We start from the raw sequence: 23,975 nt of genomic DNA, 5'->3' as shown, positions 1-23,975 counted from the left end.
CGTCATGTCGCCTTATTATATGACATTATATATTATGCCGTAATTCTATATGACGTTATACGGTATGACGAATTACTGTATGACGTTATACGTTATGACGCATTGCTATATGGCGTTATACGTTAAACCGGAATTCTATATGATGTTATACGTTATGACGCATTACTGTATGACGTTAGACGTTCAACCGTAATTCTATATGACGTTATACGCAAAACCGTAATTCTACGTGACGTTATACGTTATGACGTACTTCTATGTGACGTTATACGTTATGACGTAATTCTATATGACGTTGTACGTCATGACGCCTTACTATATGACGTTATACGTTATGACGCAATACTATATGACGTTATACGTTATGGCGTATTACTATGTGACGTTATAAGTTATGACGCATTACTATGTGACGTTATACGTTATGATGTATTACTATGTGATCTTCTTGTTATGAGGTAAATCTATATCACGTTATACGACATGACGCAATACTATATGACGTTATACGTCATGACGCAATACTATATGACGTTATACGTTATGACGCATTACTATATGACGTTATACGTTATGACGTATTACTATATGACGTTATACGTTAAACCGTAATTCTATATGACGTTATACGCAAAACCGTAATTCTACGTGACGTTATACGTTATGACGTACTTCTATGAGACGTTATACGTTATGACGTAATTCTATATGACGTTGTACGTCATGACGCCTTACTATATGGCGATATACGTCATGTCGCCTTATTATATGACATTATACGTCATGACGCAATACTATATGACGTTATACGTTATGACGCATTACTATATGACGTTATACGTTATGACGCATTGCTATATGGCGTTATACGTTATGACGCATTACTATATGACGTTATACGTAACACCGTAATTCTATATGACGTTATACGTTATGACGCATTGCTATATGGCGTTATACGTTAAACCGGAATTCTATATGACGTTATACGTCATGTCGCCTTATTATATGACGTTATACGTCATGACGCAATACTATATGATGTTATACGTTATGACGCAATACTATATGGCGTTATACGTTATGACGCATTACTATATGACGTTATACGTTATGACGCATTACTGTATGACGTTAGACGTTAAACCGTAATTCTGTATGACGTTATACGTTATGACGTTTTACTATGTGACGTTATACGTTATGCCGTAATTCTATATGACGTTATACGGTATTAGGAATTACTGCATGACGTTATACGTTATGGCGTATTACTACGTGACGTTAAACATTATGCCGTAATTCTATATGACGTTATACGTTATGACGCATTGCTATATGGCGTTATACGTTAAACCGGAATTCTATATGACGTTATACGTTATGACGTATTACTATGTGACGTTATACGTTATGACGTAATGCTGTATGACGCTATACCTTATGACGTACTACTATGCGACGTTATACGTTATGCCGTAATTCTATATGACGTTATACGATATGACGCATTACTGTATGACGTTATACGTTATGACGTATTACTATGTGACGCCATACGTTATGACGCATTACTATATCACGTTATACGTTAAACCGTAAATCTGTATGACGTTATACGTTATGACGCATTACTATATGACGTTATACGTCATGACGCAATACTATATGCCGTTATACGTTATGACGTATTACTATGTGACGTTATACGTTATGACGTACTTCTATATGACGTTATACGTTATGATGTATTACTATGTGATGTTCTACGTTATGAGGTAAATCTATATGACGTTATACGTCATGACGCAATACTATGTGACGTTATATGTTATGACGCATTACTATATGGCGTTATACGTTATGACGCATTACTATATGACGTTATACGTCTAACCGTAATTCTATATGACTTTATACGTTATGACGCATTGCTATATGGCCTTATACCTTAAACCGGAAATCTATATGATGTTATACGTTATGACGCATTACTGTACGACGTTAGACGTTAAACCGTAATTCTGTATGACGTTATACGTTATGACGTTTTACTATGTGACGTTATACGTTATGCCGTACTTCTATATGACGTTATACGTCATGTCGCCTTATTATATGACATTATACGTCATGACGCAATACTATATGACGTTATACGTTATGACGCATTACTATATGACGTTATAGGTTATGACGTATTACTATATGACGTTATACGTTAAACCGTAATTCTATATGACGTTATACGCAAAACCGTAATTCTACGTGACGTTATACGTTATGACGTACTTCTATGTGACCTTATACGTTATGACGTAATTCTCTATGACGTTGGACGTCATGACGCCTTACTATATGGCGATATACGTTATGACGCATTACTATATGACGTTATACGTTATGACGTATTACTACGTGACGTTATACGTTACGACGTAATTCTATATGACGTAATACGTCATGTCGCCTTATTATATGACATTATATATTATGCCGTAATTCTATATGACGTTATACGGTATGACGAATTACTGTATGACGTTATACGTTATGACGCATTGCTATATGGCGTTATACGTTAAACCGGAATTCTATATGATGTTATACGTTATGACGTACTTCTATGTGACGTTATACGTTATGACGTAATTCTATATGACGTTGTACGTCATGACGCCTTACTATATGGCGATATACGTTATGACGTATTACTATATGATGTTATACGTTAAACCGTAATTCTATACTACGCTATACGTTAAACCGTAATTCTAAATGACGTTATATGCAAAACCGTAATTCTATATGACGTTATACGGTATGACGCATTACTGTATGACGTTGTAAGTTATGACGCAATACTATATGACGTTATACGTTATGACGCATTACTATATTTCGTTATACGTTATGACGCATTACTATATGACGTTATACGTTATGACGCAATACTATGTGACGTTGTAAGTTATGACGTAATTCTATATGACGTTATACGTTATGATGTATTACTATGTGATGTTCTTGTTATGAGGTAAATCTATATGACGTTATACGCCATGACGCAATACTATATGACGTTATACGTTATGACGCATTACTATATGGCGTTATACGTTATGACGCATTACTATATGACGTTATACGTCAAACCGTAATTCTATATGACTTTATACGTTATGAGGCATTGCTATATGGCCTCATACGTTAAACCGGAATTCTATACGATGTTATACGTTATGACGCATTACTGTATGACGTTAGACGTTAAACCGTAATTCTGTATGACGTTATACGTTATGACGTTTTACTATGTGACGTTATACGTTAAGCCGTACTTCTATATGACGTTATACGTCATGTCGCCTTATTATATGACATTATACGTCATGACGCAATACTATATGACGTTATACGTTATGACGCATTACTATATGACGTTATACGTTATGACGTATTACTATATGACGTTATACGTTAAACCGTAATTCTATATGACGTTATACGCAAAACCGTAATTCTACGTGACGTTATACGTTATGGCGTACTTCTATGTGACGTTATACGTTATGACGTAATTCTATATGACGTTGTACGTCATGACGCCTTACTATATGGCGATATACGTTATGACGCATTAGTATATGACGTTATACGTTATGACGTATTACTACGTGACGTTATACGTTACGACGTAATTCTATATGACGTTATACGTCATGTCGCCTTATTATATGACATTATACGTTATGCCGTAATTCTATATGACGTTATACTGTATGACGAATTACTGTATGACGTTATACGTTATGACGCATTGCCATATGGCGTTATACGTTAAACCGGAAATCTATATGATGTTGTACGTTATGACGCATTACTGTATGACGTTAGACGTTAAACCGTAATTCTGTATGACGTTATACGTTATGACGTTTTACTATGTGACGTTATACGTTATGCCGTACTTCTGTATGACGTTATACGTCATGTCGCTTTATTATATGACTTTATACGTCCTGACGCAATACTATATGACGTTATACGCTATGACGTATTACTATATGACGTTATACGTTAAACCGTAATTCTATATGACGTTATACGCAAAACCGTAATTCTACGTGACGTTATACGTTATGCCGTACTTCTATATGACGTTATACGTCATGTCGCCTTATTATATGACTTTATACGTCTTGACGCAATACTATAAGATGTTATACGTTATGACGCAATACTATATGGCGTTATACGTTATGACGCATTACTATATGACGTTATACGTAATACCGTAATTCTATATGACGTTATACGTTATGACGCATTGCTATATTGCGTTATACGTTAAGCCGGAATTCTATATGACGTTATACGTCATGTCGCCTTATTATATGTCGTTATACGTCATGACGCAATACTATATGGCGTTATACGTTATGACGCATTACTATATGACGTTATACGTTAAACCGTAATTCTGTAAGACGTTATACGTTAAACCGTAATTCTATATGACGTTATACGGTATGACGCATTACTATATGACGTTGTAAGTTATGACGCAATACTATATGGCGTTATACGTTATGACGCATTACTATATGACGTTATACGTAATACCGTAATTCTATATGACGTTATACGTTATGACGCATTACTATATTTCGTTATACGTTATGACGCATTACTATATGACGTTATACGTTATGACGCATTGCTATATGACGTTATACGTCATGACGCAATACTATATGTCGTTATACGTCATGACGCAATACTATATGACGTTATACGTTATGACGCATTACTATATGGCGTTATACGTTATGACGCATTACTATATGACGTTATTCGTTATAACGCATTGCTATATGGCGTTATACGTTATGACGCATTGCTATATGGCGTTATACGTTATGACGCATTACTATATGACGTTATACGTTATGACGCATTACTATATGGCGTTAGATGTTATGACGCAATACTATATGACGTTATACGTTATGACACGTTACTATATGGCGTTATACGTTATGACGCATTACTATATGACGTTATACGTTATGACGCATTACTATATGACGTTATACGTCATGTCGCCTTATTATATGACATTATTCGTCATGACGCAATACTATATGACGTTATATGTTATGACGTATTACTATATGACGTTATACGTTATCCCGGATTTCTATATTTTTTTATACGTTAAGACGTATTACCATGTGGCGTTATACGTTATGACGCATTGCTATTTGGCGTTATACGTTAAACCGGAATTCTATATGACGTTATACGTTATGACGCATTACTATATGACGTTATACGTCATGTCGCCTTATTATATGACATTATTCGTCATGACGCAATACTATATGACGTTATACGTTATGACGCATTACTCTATGACGATATACGTTATGACGCATTACTATATGACGTTATACGTCATGACGCAATACTATATGATGTTATACGTTATGACGCATTACTACATGGCGTTATACGTTATGACGCATTACTATATGACTTTATACGTTAAACCGTAATTCTGTATAACGTTATACGTTATGACGCATTGCTATATGGCGTTATACGTTAAACCGTAATTCTGTATGACGCTATACGTTATGACGCATTGCTATATGGCATGATACGTTAAACCGGAATTCTATATGACGTTATACGTTATGACGCATTACTATATGACGTTATACGTTATGACGCATTGCTATATGGCGTTAGACGTTATGACGCAATACTATATGACGTTATATGTTATGACGCATTACTATATGGCGTTATACGTTATGACGCATTACTATATGACGTTATACGTTATGACGCATTACTATATGACGTTATACGTCATGTCGCCTTATTATATGACATTATTCGTCATGACGCAATACTATATGACGTTATACGTTATGACGTATTACTATATGACGTTATACGTTATGACGCATTACTATATGGCGTTATACGTTATGACGCATTACTATATGACGTTATACGTTATGACGCATTACTACATGGCGTTATACGTTCTGACGCATTACTATATGACCTTGTAAGTTATGACGTATTACTATATGACGATATACGTTATGCCGGAATTCTATATGACGTTATACGTTATGACGCAATTACTGTATGGCGTTATAGGATATGACGCATTACTCTTTTGACGTTATACGTTAAACCGTAATTGTATATGACGTTGTACGTTATGACGTAATTCTATATGACGCTATACGTCATGTCGCCTTATTTTATGACGTTATACGTCATGACGCAATACTATATGACGTTATACGTTATGACGCATTACTATATGGCGTTATACGTTATGACGCATTACTATATGACGTTATACGTTATGACGCATTACTATATGGCGTTATACGTTATGACGCATTACTATATGACGTTATACGTTATGACGCATTACTATATGACGTTATACGTCATGTCGCCTTATTATATGACATTATTCGTCATGACGCAATACTATATGACATTATACGTTATGACGTATTACTATATGACGTTATACGTTATCCCGGAATTCTATATGTCTTTATACGTTAAGACGTATTACTATGTGGCGTTATACGTTATGACGCATTGCTATGTTGCGTTATACGTTAAACCGGAATTCTATATGACGTTATACGTTATGACGCATTACTATATGACGTTATACGTTATGTCGCCTTATTATATGACATTATTCGTCATGACGCAATACTATATGACGTTATACGTTATGACGCATTACCCTATGACGATATACGTTATGGCGCATTACTATATGACGTTATACGTCATGACGCAATACTATATGATGTTATACGTTATGACGCATTACTATATGGCGTTATACGTTATGACGCATTACTATATGGCGTTATACGTTATGACGCATTACTATATGACTTTATACGTTAAACCGTAATTCTGTATAACGTTATACGTTATGACGCATTGCTATATGGCGTTATACGTTAAACCGTAATTCTGTATGAGGTTATACGTTATGACGCATTGCTATATGGCGTTATACGTTAAACCGGAATTCTATATGACGTTATACGGTATGACGCATTACTATATGACGTTATACGTTATGACGCATTGCTATATGGCGTTAGACGTTATGACACAATACTATATGTCGTTATATGTTATGACGCATTACTATATGACGTTATATGTTATGACACATTACTATATGGCGTTATACGTTATGACGCATTACTGTATGACGTTATACGTTATGACGCATTACTATATGACGTTATACGTCATGTCGCCTTATTATATGATATTATTCGTCATGACGCAATACTGTATAACGTTATACGTTATGACGTATTACTATATGACGTTATACGTTATGACGCATTACTATATGACGTTATACGTTAAGACGTATTACTATGTGACGTTATACGTTATGACGCATTGCTATGTGGCGTTATACGTTAAACCGGAATTCTATATGACGTTATACGATAAGACGCATTACTATATGACGTTATACGTCATGTCGCCTTATTATATGACATTATTCGTCATGACGCATTACTATATGACGTTATACGTTGTGACGCATTACTATATGACGATATACGTTATGACGCATTACTACATGACGTTATACGTCATGACGGAATACTATATGATGTTATACGTTATGACGCATTGCTATATGGCGTTATACGTTCACCCGGTATTCTATATGACTTTATACGTTAAGACGTATTACTATGTGACGTTATACGTTATGACGCATTGCTATATGGCGTTATACGTTAAACCGGTATTCTATATGACGTTATACGGTATGACGCATTACTATATGACGTTATACGTTATGACGCATTGCTATATGGCGTTAGACGTTATGACGCATTGCTATATGGCGTTAGGCGTTATGGCGCAATACTATATGACGTTATACGTTAAACCGTAATTCTGTATAACGTTATACGTTATGACGCATTGCTATATGGCGTCATACGTTAAACCGGAATTCTGTATGATGTTATACGTTATGACGCATTACTGCATGACGTTAGACGTTAAACCGTAATTCTGTATGACGTTGTACGTTATGACGTTTTACTATGTGACGTTATACGTTATGCCGTAATTCTATATGACGTTATACGGTATTACGTATTACTGTATGACGTTTTACGTTATGACGCATTGCTATATGGCGTTATACGTTAAACCGGAATTCTATATGATGTTATACGATATGACGCATTACTGTATGACATTAGACGTTAAACCGTAAGTCTGTATGACGTTATACGTTATGACGTTTTACTATGTGACGTTATACGTTATGCCGTAATTCTATATGACGTTATACGTCATGTCACCTTATTATATGACGTTATACGTCATGACGCAATACGATATGACGTTATACGTTATGACGCATTACTATATGACGTTATTCGTTATAACGCATTGCTATATGGCGTTATACGTCATGACGCATTGCTATATGGCGTTATACGTTATGACGCATTACTATATGACGTTATACGTCATGTCGCCTTATTATATGACATTATTCGTCATGACGCAATACTATATGGCGTTATACGTTATGACGTGTTACTATATGACGTTATACGTTATGACGTTTTACTATGTGACGTTATACGTTATGCCGTAATTCTATATGACGTTATACGTCATGTCACCTTATTATATGACGTTATACGTCATGACGCAATACTATATGGCGTTATACGTTATGACGCATTACTATATGACGTTAGATGTTATGACACATTACTATATGACCTTGTAAGTTATGACTTATTACTATATGACGATATACGTTATCCCGGAATTCTATATGACTTTATACGTTAAGACGTATTACCATGTGGCGTTATACGTTATGACGCGTTGCTATGTGGCGTTATACGTTAAACCGGAATTCTATATGACGTTATACGTTATGACGCATTACTATATGACGTTATACGTTATGACGCATTACTATATGACGTTATACGTCATGTCGCCTTATTATATGACATTATTCGTCATGTCGCAATACTATATGACGTTATACGTTATGACGTGTTACTATATGACGTTATACGTTATGACGTTTTACTATGTGACGTTATACGTTATGCCGTAATTCTATATGACGTTATACGTCATGTCACCTTATTATATGACGTTATACGTCATGACGCAATACTATATGGCGTTATACGTTATGACGCATTACTATATGACGTTAGATGTTATGACGCATTACTATATGACCTTGTAAGTTATGACGTATTACTATATGACGATATACGTTATCCCGGAATTCTATATGACTTTATACGTTAAGACGTATTACCATGTGGCGTTATACGTTATGACGCGTTGCTATGTGGCGTTATACGTTAAACCGGAATTCTATATGACGTTATACGTTATGACGCATTACTATATGGCGTTAGATGTTATGACGCATTACTATATGACTTTATTCGTTAAACCGTAATTCTGTATAACGTTATACGTTATGACGCATTCCTATGTGGCGTTATACGTTAAACCGTAATTCTGTTTGACGTTATACGTTATGACGCATTGCTATATGGCGTTATACGTTAAACCGTAATTCTATATGACGTTATACGGTATGACGCATTACTATATGATGTTATACGTTATGACGCATTGCTATATGGCGTTAGACATTATGACGCAATACTATATGACGTTATATGTTATGACGCATTACTATATGGCGTTATACGTTATGACGCATTACTGTATGACGTTATACGTCATGTCATCTTATTATATGACGTTATACGTCATGACGCAATACGATATGACGTTATACGTTATGACGCATTACTATATGACCTTGTAAGTTATGACGTATTACTATATGACGATATACGTTATGCCGGAATTCTATATGACGTTATACGTTATGACGCAATTACTATATGGCGTTATAGGATATGACGCATTACTCTTTTGACCTTATACGTTAAACCGTAATTGTATATGACGTTATACGTTATGACGTAATTCTATATGACGTTATACGTCATGTCTCCTTATTATATGACGCTATACGTCATGACGCAATACTATATGACGTTATACGTTCTGACGCATTACTCTATGACGATATACGTTATGACGCATTACTATATGACGTTATACGTCATGACGCAATACTATATGATGTTATACGTTATGACGCATTACTATATGGCGTTATACGTTATGACGCATTACTATATGACTTTATACGTTAAACCGTAATTCTGTATAACGTTATACGTTATGACGCATTGCTATATGGCGTTATAGGTTAAACCGTAATTCTGTATGACGTTATACGTTAAGACGTATTACTATGTGACGTTATACGTTATGACGCATTGCTATATGGCGTTATACGTTAAACCGGAATTCTATATGACGTTATACGGTATGACGCATTACTATATGACGTTATACGTTATGACGCATTGCTATATGGCGTTAGACATTATGACGCAATACTATATGACGTTATATGTTATGACCTATTACTATATGGCGTTATACGTTATGACGCATTACTATATGACGTTATACGATATGACGCATTACTATATGACGTTATACGTCATGTCGCCTTATTATATGACATTATTCGTCATGACGCAATACTATATGACGTTATACGTTATGACGTGTTACTATATGACGTTATACGTTATGACGTTTTACTATGTGACGTTATACGTTATGCCGTAATTCTATATGACGTTATACGTCATGTCACCTTATTATATGACGTTATACGTCATGACGCAATACTATATGGCGTTATACGTTATGACGCATTACTATATGACGTTAGATGTTATGACGCATTACTATATGACCTTGTAAGTTATGACGTATTACTATATGACGATATACGTTATCCCGGAATTCTATATGACTTTATACGTTAAGACGTATTACCATGTGGCGTTATACGTTATGACGCGTTGCTATGTGGCGTTATACGTTAAACCGGAATTCTATATGACGTTATACGTTATGACGCATTACTATATGGCGTTAGATGTTATGACGCATTACTATATGACTTTATTCGTTAAACCGTAATTCTGTATAACGTTATACGTTATGACGCATTCCTATGTGGCGTTATACGTTAAACCGTAATTCTGTTTGACGTTATACGTTATGACGCATTGCTATATGGCGTTATACGTTAAACCGTAATTCTATATGACGTTATACGGTATGACGCATTACTATATGACGTTATACGTTATGACGCATTGCTATATGGCGTTAGACATTATGACGCAATACTATATGACGTTATATGTTATGACGCATTACTATATGGCGTTATACGTTATGACGCATTACTGTATGACGTTATACGTCATGTCATCTTATTATATGACGTTATACGTCATGACGCAATACGATATGACGTTATACGTTATGACGCATTACTATATGACCTTGTAAGTTATGACGTATTACTATATGACGATATACGTTATGCCGGAATTCTATATGACGTTATACGTTATGACGCAATTACTATATGGCGTTATAGGATATGACGCATTACTCTTTTGACGTTATACGTTAAACCGTAATTGTATATGACGTTATACGTTATGACGTAATTCTATATGACGTTATACGTCATGTCTCCTTATTATATGACGCTATACGTCATGACGCAATACTATATGACGTTATACGTTCTGACGCATTACTCTATGACGATATACGTTATGACGCATTACTATATGACGTTATACGTCATGACGCAATACTATATGATGTTATACGTTATGACGCATTACTATATGGCGTTATACGTTATGACGCATTACTATATGACTTTATACGTTAAACCGTAATTCTGTATAACGTTATACGTTATGACGCATTGCTATATGGCGTTATAGGTTAAACCGTAATTCTGTATGACGTTATACGTTAAGACGTTTTACTATGTGACGTTATACGTTATGACGCATTGCTATATGGCGTTATACGTTAAACCGGAATTCTATATGACGTTATACGGTATGACGCATTACTATATGACGTTATACGTTATGACGCATTGCTATATGGCGTTAGACATTATGACGCAATACTATATGACGTTATATGTTATGACCTATTACTATATGGCGTTATACGTTATGACGCATTACTATATGACGTTATACGATATGACGCATTACTATATGACGTTATACGTCATGTCGCCTTATTATATGACATTATTCGTCATGACGCAATACTATATGACGTTATACGTTATGACGTGTTACTATATGACGTTATACGTTATGACGTTTTACTATGTGACGTTATACGTTATGCCGTAATTCTATATGACGTTATACGTCATGTCACCTTATTATATGACGTTATACGTCATGACGCAATACTATATGGCGTTATACGTTATGACGCATTACTACATGACGTTAGATGTTATGACGCATTACTATATGACCTTGTAAGTTATGACGTATTACTATATGACGATATACGTTATCCCGGAATTCTATATGACTTTATACGTTAAGACGTATTACCATGTGGCGTTATACGTTATGACGCGTTGCTATGTGGCGTTATACGTTAAACCGGAATTCTATATGACGTTATACGTTATGACGCATTACTATATGGCGTTAGATGTTATGACGCATTACTATATGACTTTATTCGTTAAACCGTAATTCTGTATAACGTTATACGTTATGACGCATTCCTATGTGGCGTTATACGTTAAACCGTAATTCTGTTTGACGTTATACGTTATGACGCATTGCTATATGGCGTTATACGTTAAACCGTAATTCTATATGACGTTATACGGTATGACGCATTACTATATGATGTTATACGTTATGACGCATTGCTATATGGCGTTAGACATTATGACGCAATACTATATGACGTTATATGTTATGACGCATTACTATATGGCGTTATACGTTATGACGCATTACTGTATGACGTTATACGTCATGTCATCTTATTATATGACGTTATACGTCATGACGCAATACGATATGACGTTATACGTTATGACGCATTACTATATGACCTTGTAAGTTATGACGTATTACTATATGACGATATACGTTATGCCGGAATTCTATATGACGTTATACGTTATGACGCAATTACTATATGGCGTTATAGGATATGACGCATTACTCTTTTGACCTTATACGTTAAACCGTAATTGTATATGACGTTATACGTTATGACGTAATTCTATATGACGTTATACGTCATGTCTCCTTATTATATGACGCTATACGTCATGACGCAATACTATATGACGTTATACGTTCTGACGCATTACTCTATGACGATATACGTTATGACGCATTACTATATGACGTTATACGTCATGACGCAATACTATATGATGTTATACGTTATGACGCATTACTATATGGCGTTATACGTTATGACGCATTACTATATGACTTTATACGTTAAACCGTAATTCTGTATAACGTTATACGTTATGACGCATTGCTATATGGCGTTATAGGTTAAACCGTAATTCTGTATGACGTTATACGTTAAGACGTATTACTATGTGACGTTATACGTTATGACGCATTGCTATATGGCGTTATACGTTAAACCGGAATTCTATATGACGTTATACGGTATGACGCATTACTATATGACGTTATACGTTATGACGCATTGCTATATGGCGTTAGACATTATGACGCAATACTATATGACGTTATATGTTATGACCTATTACTATATGGCGTTATACGTTATGACGCATTACTATATGACGTTATACGATATGACGCATTACTATATGACGTTATACGTCATGTCGCCTTATTATATGACATTATTCGTCATGACGCAATACTATATGACGTTATACGTTATGACGTGTTACTATATGACGTTATACGTTATGACGTTTTACTATGTGACGTTATACGTTATGCCGTAATTCTATATGACGTTATACGTCATGTCACCTTATTATATGACGTTATACGTCATGACGCAATACTATATGGCGTTATACGTTATGACGCATTACTATATGACGTTAGATGTTATGACGCATTACTATATGACCTTGTAAGTTATGACGTATTACTATATGACGATATACGTTATCCCGGAATTCTATATGACTTTATACGTTAAGACGTATTACCATGTGGCGTTATACGTTATGACGCGTTGCTATGTGGCGTTATACGTTAAACCGGAATTCTATATGACGTTATACGTTATGACGCATTACTATATGGCGTTAGATGTTATGACGCATTACTATATGACTTTATTCGTTAAACCGTAATTCTGTATAACGTTATACGTTATGACGCATTCCTATGTGGCGTTATACGTTAAACCGTAATTCTGTTTGACGTTATACGTTATGACGCATTGCTATATGGCGTTATACGTTAAACCGTAATTCTATATGACGTTATACGGTATGACGCATTACTATATGACGTTATACGTTATGACGCATTGCTATATGGCGTTAGACATTATGACGCAATACTATATGACGTTATATGTTATGACGCATTACTATATGGCGTTATACGTTATGACGCATTACTGTATGACGTTATACGTCATGTCATCTTATTATATGACGTTATACGTCATGACGCAATACGATATGACGTTATACGTTATGACGCATTACTATATGACCTTGTAAGTTATGACGTATTACTATATGACGATATACGTTATGCCGGAATTCTATATGACGTTATACGTTATGACGCAATTACTATATGGCGTTATAGGATATGACGCATTACTCTTTTGACGTTATACGTTAAACCGTAATTGTATATGACGTTATACGTTATGACGTAATTCTATATGACGTTATACGTCATGTCTCCTTATTATATGACGCTATACGTCATGACGCAATACTATATGACGTTATACGTTCTGACGCATTACTCTATGACGATATACGTTATGACGCATTACTATATGACGTTATACGTCATGACGCAATACTATATGATGTTATACGTTATGACGCATTACTATATGGCGTTATACGTTATGACGCATTACTATATGACTTTATACGTTAAACCGTAATTCTGTATAACGTTATACGTTATGACGCATTGCTATATGGCGTTATAGGTTAAACCGTAATTCTGTATGACGTTATACGTTAAGACGTTTTACTATGTGACGTTATACGTTATGACGCATTGCTATATGGCGTTATACGTTAAACCGGAATTCTATATGACGTTATACGGTATGACGCATTACTATATGACGTTATACGTTATGACGCATTGCTATATGGCGTTAGACATTATGACGCAATACTATATGACGTTATATGTTATGACCTATTACTATATGGCGTTATACGTTATGACGCATTACTATATGACGTTATACGATATGACGCATTACTATATGACGTTATACGTCATGTCGCCTTATTATATGACATTATTCGTCATGACGCAATACTATATGACGTTATACGTTATGACGTGTTACTATATGACGTTATACGTTATGACGTTTTACTATGTGACGTTATACGTTATGCCGTAATTCTATATGACGTTATACGTCATGTCACCTTATTATATGACGTTATACGTCATGACGCAATACTATATGGCGTTATACGTTATGACGCATTACTACATGACGTTAGATGTTATGACGCATTACTATATGACCTTGTAAGTTATGACGTATTACTATATGACGATATACGTTATCCCGGAATTCTATATGACTTTATACGTTAAGACGTATTACCATGTGGCGTTATACGTTATGACGCGTTGCTATGTGGCGTTATACGTTAAACCGGAATTCTATATGACGTTATACGTTATGACGCATTACTATATGGCGTTAGATGTTATGACGCATTACTATATGACTTTATTCGTTAAACCGTAATTCTGTATAACGTTATACGTTATGACGCATTCCTATGTGGCGTTATACGTTAAACCGTAATTCTGTTTGACGTTATACGTTATGACGCATTGCTATATGGCGTTATACGTTAAACCGTAATTCTATATGACGTTATACGGTATGACGCATTACTATATGACGTTATACGTTATGACGCATTGCTATATGGCGTTAGACATTATGACGCAATACTATATGACGTTATATGTTATGACGCATTACTATATGGCGTTATACGTTATGACGCATTACTGTATGACGTTATACGTCATGTCATCTTATTATATGACGTTATACGTCATGACGCAATACGATATGACGTTATACGTTATGACGCATTACTATATGACCTTGTAAGTTATGACGTATTACTATATGACGATATACGTTATGCCGGAATTCTATATGACGTTATACGTTATGACGCAATTACTATATGGCGTTATAGGATATGACGCATTACTCTTTTGACGTTATACGTTAAACCGTAATTGTATATGACGTTATACGTTATGACGTAATTCTATATGACGTTATACGTCATGTCTCCTTATTATATGACGCTATACGTCATGACGCAATACTATATGACGTTATACGTTCTGACGCATTACTCTATGACGATATACGTTATGACGCATTACTATATGACGTTATACGTCATGACGCAATACTATATGATGTTATACGTTATGACGCATTACTATATGGCGTTATACGTTATGACGCATTACTATATGACTTTATACGTTAAACCGTAATTCTGTATAACGTTATACGTTATGACGCATTGCTATATGGCGTTATAGGTTAAACCGTAATTCTGTATGACGTTATACGTTAAGACGTTTTACTATGTGACGTTATACGTTATGACGCATTGCTATATGGCGTTATACGTTAAACCGGAATTCTATATGACGTTATACGGTATGACGCATTACTATATGACGTTATACGTTATGACGCATTGCTATATGGCGTTAGACATTATGACGCAATACTATATGACGTTATATGTTATGACCTATTACTATATGGCGTTATACGTTATGACGCATTACTATATGACGTTATACGTTATGACGCATTACTATATGACGTTATACGTCATGTCGCCTTATTATATGACATTATTCGTCATGACGCAATACTATATGACGTTATACGTTATGACGTATTACTATATGACGTTATACGTGATGACGCATTACTATATGTCGTTATACGTTATGACGCATTACTATATGACGTTATACGTTATGACGCATTACTATATGACGTTATACGTCATGTCGCCTTATTATATGACATTATTCGTCATGACGCAATACTATATGACGTTATACGTTATGACGTATTACTATATGACGTCATACGTTATGACGTTTTACTATGTGACGTTATACGTTATGCCGTAATTCTATATGACGTTATACGTTATGACGCATTACTCTATGACGATATACGTTAAACCGTAATTCTGTATGACGTTATACGTTATGACGCATTGCTATATGGCGTTATACTTTAACCCGCTATTCTATATGACTTTATACGTTAAGACGTATTACTATGTGACGTTATACGTTATGACGCATTGCTATATGGCGTTATACGTTAAACCGGAATTCTATATGACGTTATACGGTATGACGCATTACTATATGACGTTAAACGTTATGACGCATTGCTATATGGCGTTAGACGTTATGACGCAATACTATATGACGATATATGTTATGACGCATTACTATATGGCGTTATACGTTATGACGCATTACTATATGACGTTATACGTTATGACGCATTACTATATGACGTTATACGTTATGTCGCCTTATTATATGACATTATTCGTCATGACGCAATACTATATGACGTTATACGTTATGACGTATTACTATATGACGTTATACGTTATGACGCATTACTATATGACCTTGTAAGTTATGACGTATTACTATATGACGATATACGTTATGCCGGAATTCTATATGACGTTATACGTTATGACGCAATTACTATATGGCGTTATAGGATATGACGCATTACTCTTTTGACGTTATACGTTAAACCGTAATTGTATATGACGTTATACGATATGACGTAATTCTATATGACGTTATACGTCATGTCGCCTTATTATATGACGCTATACGTCATGACGCAATACTATATGACGTTATACGTTATGACGCATTACTATGTGGCGTTATACGTTATGACGCATTACTATATGACGTTATTCGTTATAACGCATTGCTATATGGCGTTATACGTCATGACGCATTGCTATATGGCGTTATACGTTATGACGCATTTCTATATGACGTTATACGTTATGACGCATTACTATATGGCGTTAGATGTTATGACGCAATACTATATGACGTTATACGTTATGACGCATTACTATATGGCGTTATACGTCATGACGCATTACTATATGACGTTATACGTTATGACGCATTACTATATGACGTTATACGTCATGTCGCCTTATTATATGACATGATTCGTCATGACGCAATACTATATGACGTTATACGTTATGACGTGTTACTATATGACGTTATACGTTATCCCGGAATTCTGTATGTCTTTATACGTTAAGACGTATTACCATGTGGCGTTATACGTTATGACGCATTGCAATGTGGCGTTATACGTTAAACCGGAATTCTATATGACGTTATACGTTATGACGCATTACTATATGACGTTATACGTCATGTCGCCTTATTATAAGACATTATTCGTCATGACGCAATACTATATGACGTTATACGTTATGACGCATTACTCTATGACGATATACGTTATGACGCATTACTATATGACGTTATACGTCATGACGCAATACTATATGATGTTATACGTTATGACGCATTACTATATGGCGTTATACGTTATGACGCATTACTATATGACTTTATACGTTAAACCGTAATTCTGTATAACGTTATACGTTATGACGCATTGCTATATGGCGTTATACTTTAACCCGGTATTCTATATGACTTTATACGTTAAGACGTATTACTATGTGACGTTATACGTTATGACGCATTGCTATATGGCGTTATACGTTAAACCGGAATTCTATATGACGTTATACGGTATGACGCATTACTATATGACGTTATACGTTATGACGCATTTTTATATGGCGTTAGACGTTATGACGCAATACTATATGACGTTATATGTTATGACGCATTACTATATGGCGTTATACGTTATGACGCATTACTATATGGCGTTATACTTTATGACGCATTACTATATGACGTTATACGTCATGTCGCCTTATTATATGACATTATTCGTCATGAGGCAATACTATATGACGTTATACGTTATGACGTATTACTATATGACGTTATACGTTATGACGCATTACTATATGGCGTTATACGTTATGACGCATTACTATATGACGTTATACGTTATGACGCATTACTATATGTCGTTATACGTCATGTCGCCTTATTATATGACATTATTCGTCATGACGCAATACTATATGACGTTATACGTTATGACGTATTACTATATGACGTTATACGTTATGACGTTTTACTATGTGACGTTATACGTTATGCCGTAATTCTATATGACGTTATACGTCATGTCACCTTATTATATGACGTTATACGTCATGACGCAATACTATATGACGTTATACGTTATGACGCATTACTATATGACCTTGTAAGTTATGACGTATTACTATATGACGATATACGTTATCCCGGAATTCTATATGACGTTATACGTTATGACGCATTACTATATGACGTTATACGTCATGTCGCCTTATTATATGACATTATTCGTCATGACGCAATACTATATGACGTTATACGTTATGACGCATTACTCTATGACGATATACGTTATGACGCTTTACTATATGACGTTATACGTCATGACGCAATACTATATGATGTTATACGTTATGACGCATTACTATATGGCGTTATACGTTATGACGCATTACTATATGACTTTATACGTTAAACCGTAATTCTGTACAACGTTATACGTTATGACGCATTGCTATATGGCGTTATACGTTAAACCGCAATTCTGTATGACGTTATACGTTATGACGCATTGCTATATGGCGTTATACGTTAAACCGGAATTCTATATGACGTTATACAGTATGACGCGTTACTATATGACGTTATACGTTATGACGCATTGCTATATGGCGTTAGACGTTATGACGCATTACTATATGACGTTAGATGTTATGACGCATTACTATATGACCTTGTAAGTTATGACGTATTACTATATGACGATATACGTTATCCCGGAATTCTATATGACGTTATACGTTATGACGCATTACTATATGACGTTATACGTCATGTCGCCTTATTATATGACATTATTCGTCATGACGCAATACTATATGACGTTATACGTTATGACGCATTACTCTATGACGATATACGTTATGACGCATTACTATATGACGTTATATGTTATGACACATTACTATATGGCGTTATACGTTATGACGCATTACTGTATGACGTTATACGTTATGACGCATTACTATATGACGTTATACGTCATGTCGCCTTATTATATGACGTTATACGTCATGACGCAATACTATATGACGTTATACGTTATGACGCATTGCTATATGGCGTTATACGTTATGACGCATTACTGTATGACGTTATACGTTATGACGCATTACTATATGACGTTATACGTCATGTCGCCTTATTATATGACGTTATACGTCATGACGCAATACTATATGACGTTATACGTTATGACGCATTACTATATGACCTTGTAAGTTATGACGCATTGCTATATGGCGTTATACGTTAAACCGTAATTCTGTATGACGTTATACGTTAAGACGTATTACTATGTGACGTTATAAGTTATGACGCATTGCTATATGGCGATATACGTTAAACCGGAATCCTATATGACGTTATACGTTATGACGCATTGCTATATGGCGTTATACGTTAAACTGGAATGCTATATGACGTTATACGGTATGACGCATTACTATATGACGTTATACGTTATGACGCATTGCTATATGGCGTTAGACGTTATGACGCAATACTATATGACGATATATGTTATGACGCATTACTATATGGCGTTATACGTTATGACGCATTACTATATGACGTTATACGTCAGGTCGCCTTATTATATGACATTATTCGTCATGACGCAATACTATATGACGTTATACGTTATGACGCATTGCTATATGGCGTTAGACGTTATGACGCAATACTATATGACGATATATGTTATGACGCATTACTATATGGCGTTATACGTTATGACGCATTACTATATGACGTTATACGTCAGGTCGCCTTATTATATGACATTATTCGTCATGACGCAATACTATATGACGTTATACGTTATGACGTATTACTATATGACGTTATACGTTATGACGCATTACTATATGACCTTGTAAGTTATGACGTATTACTATATGACGATATACGTTATGCCGGAATTCTATATGACGTTATACGTTATGACGCAATTACTATATGGCGTTATAGGATATGACGCATTACTCTTTTGACGTTATACGTTAAACCGTAATTGTATATGACGTTATACGTTATGACGTAATTCCATGTGACGTTATACGTCATGTCGCCTTATTATATGACGTTATACGTCATGACGCAATACTATATGACGTTATACGTTATGGCGCATTGCTATATGGCGTTGTACGTTATGACGCATTACTATATGACCTTGTAAGTTATGACGTATTACTATATGACGTTATACGTTATCCCGGAATTCTATGTGTCTTTATACGTTAAGACGTATTACCATGTGGCGTTATACGTTATGACGCATTGATATGTGGCGTTATACGTTAAACCGGAATTCTATATGACGTTATACGTTATGACGCATTACTATATGACGTTATACGTCATGTCGCCTAATTATATGACATTATTCGTCATGACGCAATACTATATGACGTTATACGTTATGACGCATTACTCTATGACGATATACGTTATGACGCATTACTATATGACGTTATACGTCATGACGCAATACTATATGATGTTATACGTTATGACGCATTACTATATGACTTTATACGTTATGACGCATTACTATATGACCTTGTAAGTTATGACGTATTACTATATGACGATATACGTTATGCCGGAATTGTATATGACGTTATACGTTATGACGTAATTCCATGTGACGTTATACGTCATGTCGCCTTATTATATGACGTTATACGTCATGACGCAATACTATATGATGTTATACGTTATGACGCATTACTATATGGCGTTATACGTTATGACGCATTACTATATGACTTTATACGTTAAGACGTATTACTATGTGACGTTATACGTTATGACGCATTGCTATATGGCGTTATACGTTAAACTGGAATTCTATATGACGTTATACGGTATGACGCATTACTATATGACGTTATACGTTATGACGCATTGCTATATGGCGTTAGACGTTATGACGCAATACTATATGACGATATATGTTATGACGCATTACTATATGGCGTTATACGATATGACGCATTACTATATGACGTTATACGTCAGGTCGCCTTATTATATGACATTATTCGTCATGACGCAATACTATATGACGTTATACGTTATGACGTATTACTATATGACGTTATACGTTATGACGCATTACTATATGACCTTGTAAGTTATGACGTATTACTATATGACGATATACGTTATGCCGGAATTCTATATGACGTTATACGTTATGACGCAATTACTATATGGCGTTATAGGATATGACGCATTACTCTTTTGACGTTATACGTTAAACCGTAATTGTATATGACGTTATACGATATGACGTAATTCCATGTGACGTTATACGTCATGTCGCCTTATTATACGACGTTATACGTCATGACGCAATACTATATGACGTTATACGTTATGGCGCATTGCTATATGGCGTTGTACGTTATGACGCATTACTACATGACCTTGTAAGTTATGACGTATTACTATATGACGATATACGTTATGTCGCATTACTATATGACGATATACGTTATGCCGGAATTCTATATGACGTTATACGTTATGACGCAATTACTATATGGCGTTATAGGATATGACGCATTACTCTTTTGACGTTATACGTTAAACCGTAATTGTATATGACGTTATACGTTATGACGTAATTCCATGTGACGTTATACGTCATGTCGCCTTATTATATGACGTTATACGTCATGACGCAATACTATATGATGTTATACGTTATGACGCATTACTATATGGCGTTATACGTTATGACGCATTACTATATGACTTTATACGTTAAACCGTAATTCTGTATAACGTTATACGTTATGACGCATTGCTGTATGGCGTTATACGTTAAACCGTAATTCTGTATGACGTTATACGTTAAGACGTATTACTATGTGACGTTATACGTTATGACGCATTGCTATATGGCGTTATACGTTAAACCGGAATTCTATATGACGTTATACGTTGTGACGCAATTACTATATGGCGTTATAGGATATGACGCATTACTCTTTTGACGTTATACGTTAAACCGTAATTGTATATGACGTTATACGTTATGACGTAATTCTATGTGACGTTATACGTCATGTCGCCTTATTATATGACGTTATACGTCATGACGCAATACTATATGACGTTATACGTTATGAGGCATTGCTATATGGCGTTATACGTTATGACGCACTACTATATGACGTTACATGTTATGACACATTACTATATGACCTTGTAAGTTATGACGTATTACTATATGACGATATACGTTATCCCGGAATTCTATATGACTTTATACGTTAAGACGTATTA

The sequence above is a fragment of the Bombus fervidus genome, unplaced genomic scaffold (assembly GCF_041682495.2).
Source record: "Bombus fervidus isolate BK054 unplaced genomic scaffold, iyBomFerv1 scaffold0025, whole genome shotgun sequence".
Taxonomy (NCBI): Eukaryota; Metazoa; Arthropoda; class Insecta; order Hymenoptera; family Apidae; genus Bombus; species Bombus fervidus.
This window is presented reverse-complemented; position numbering follows the sequence as displayed.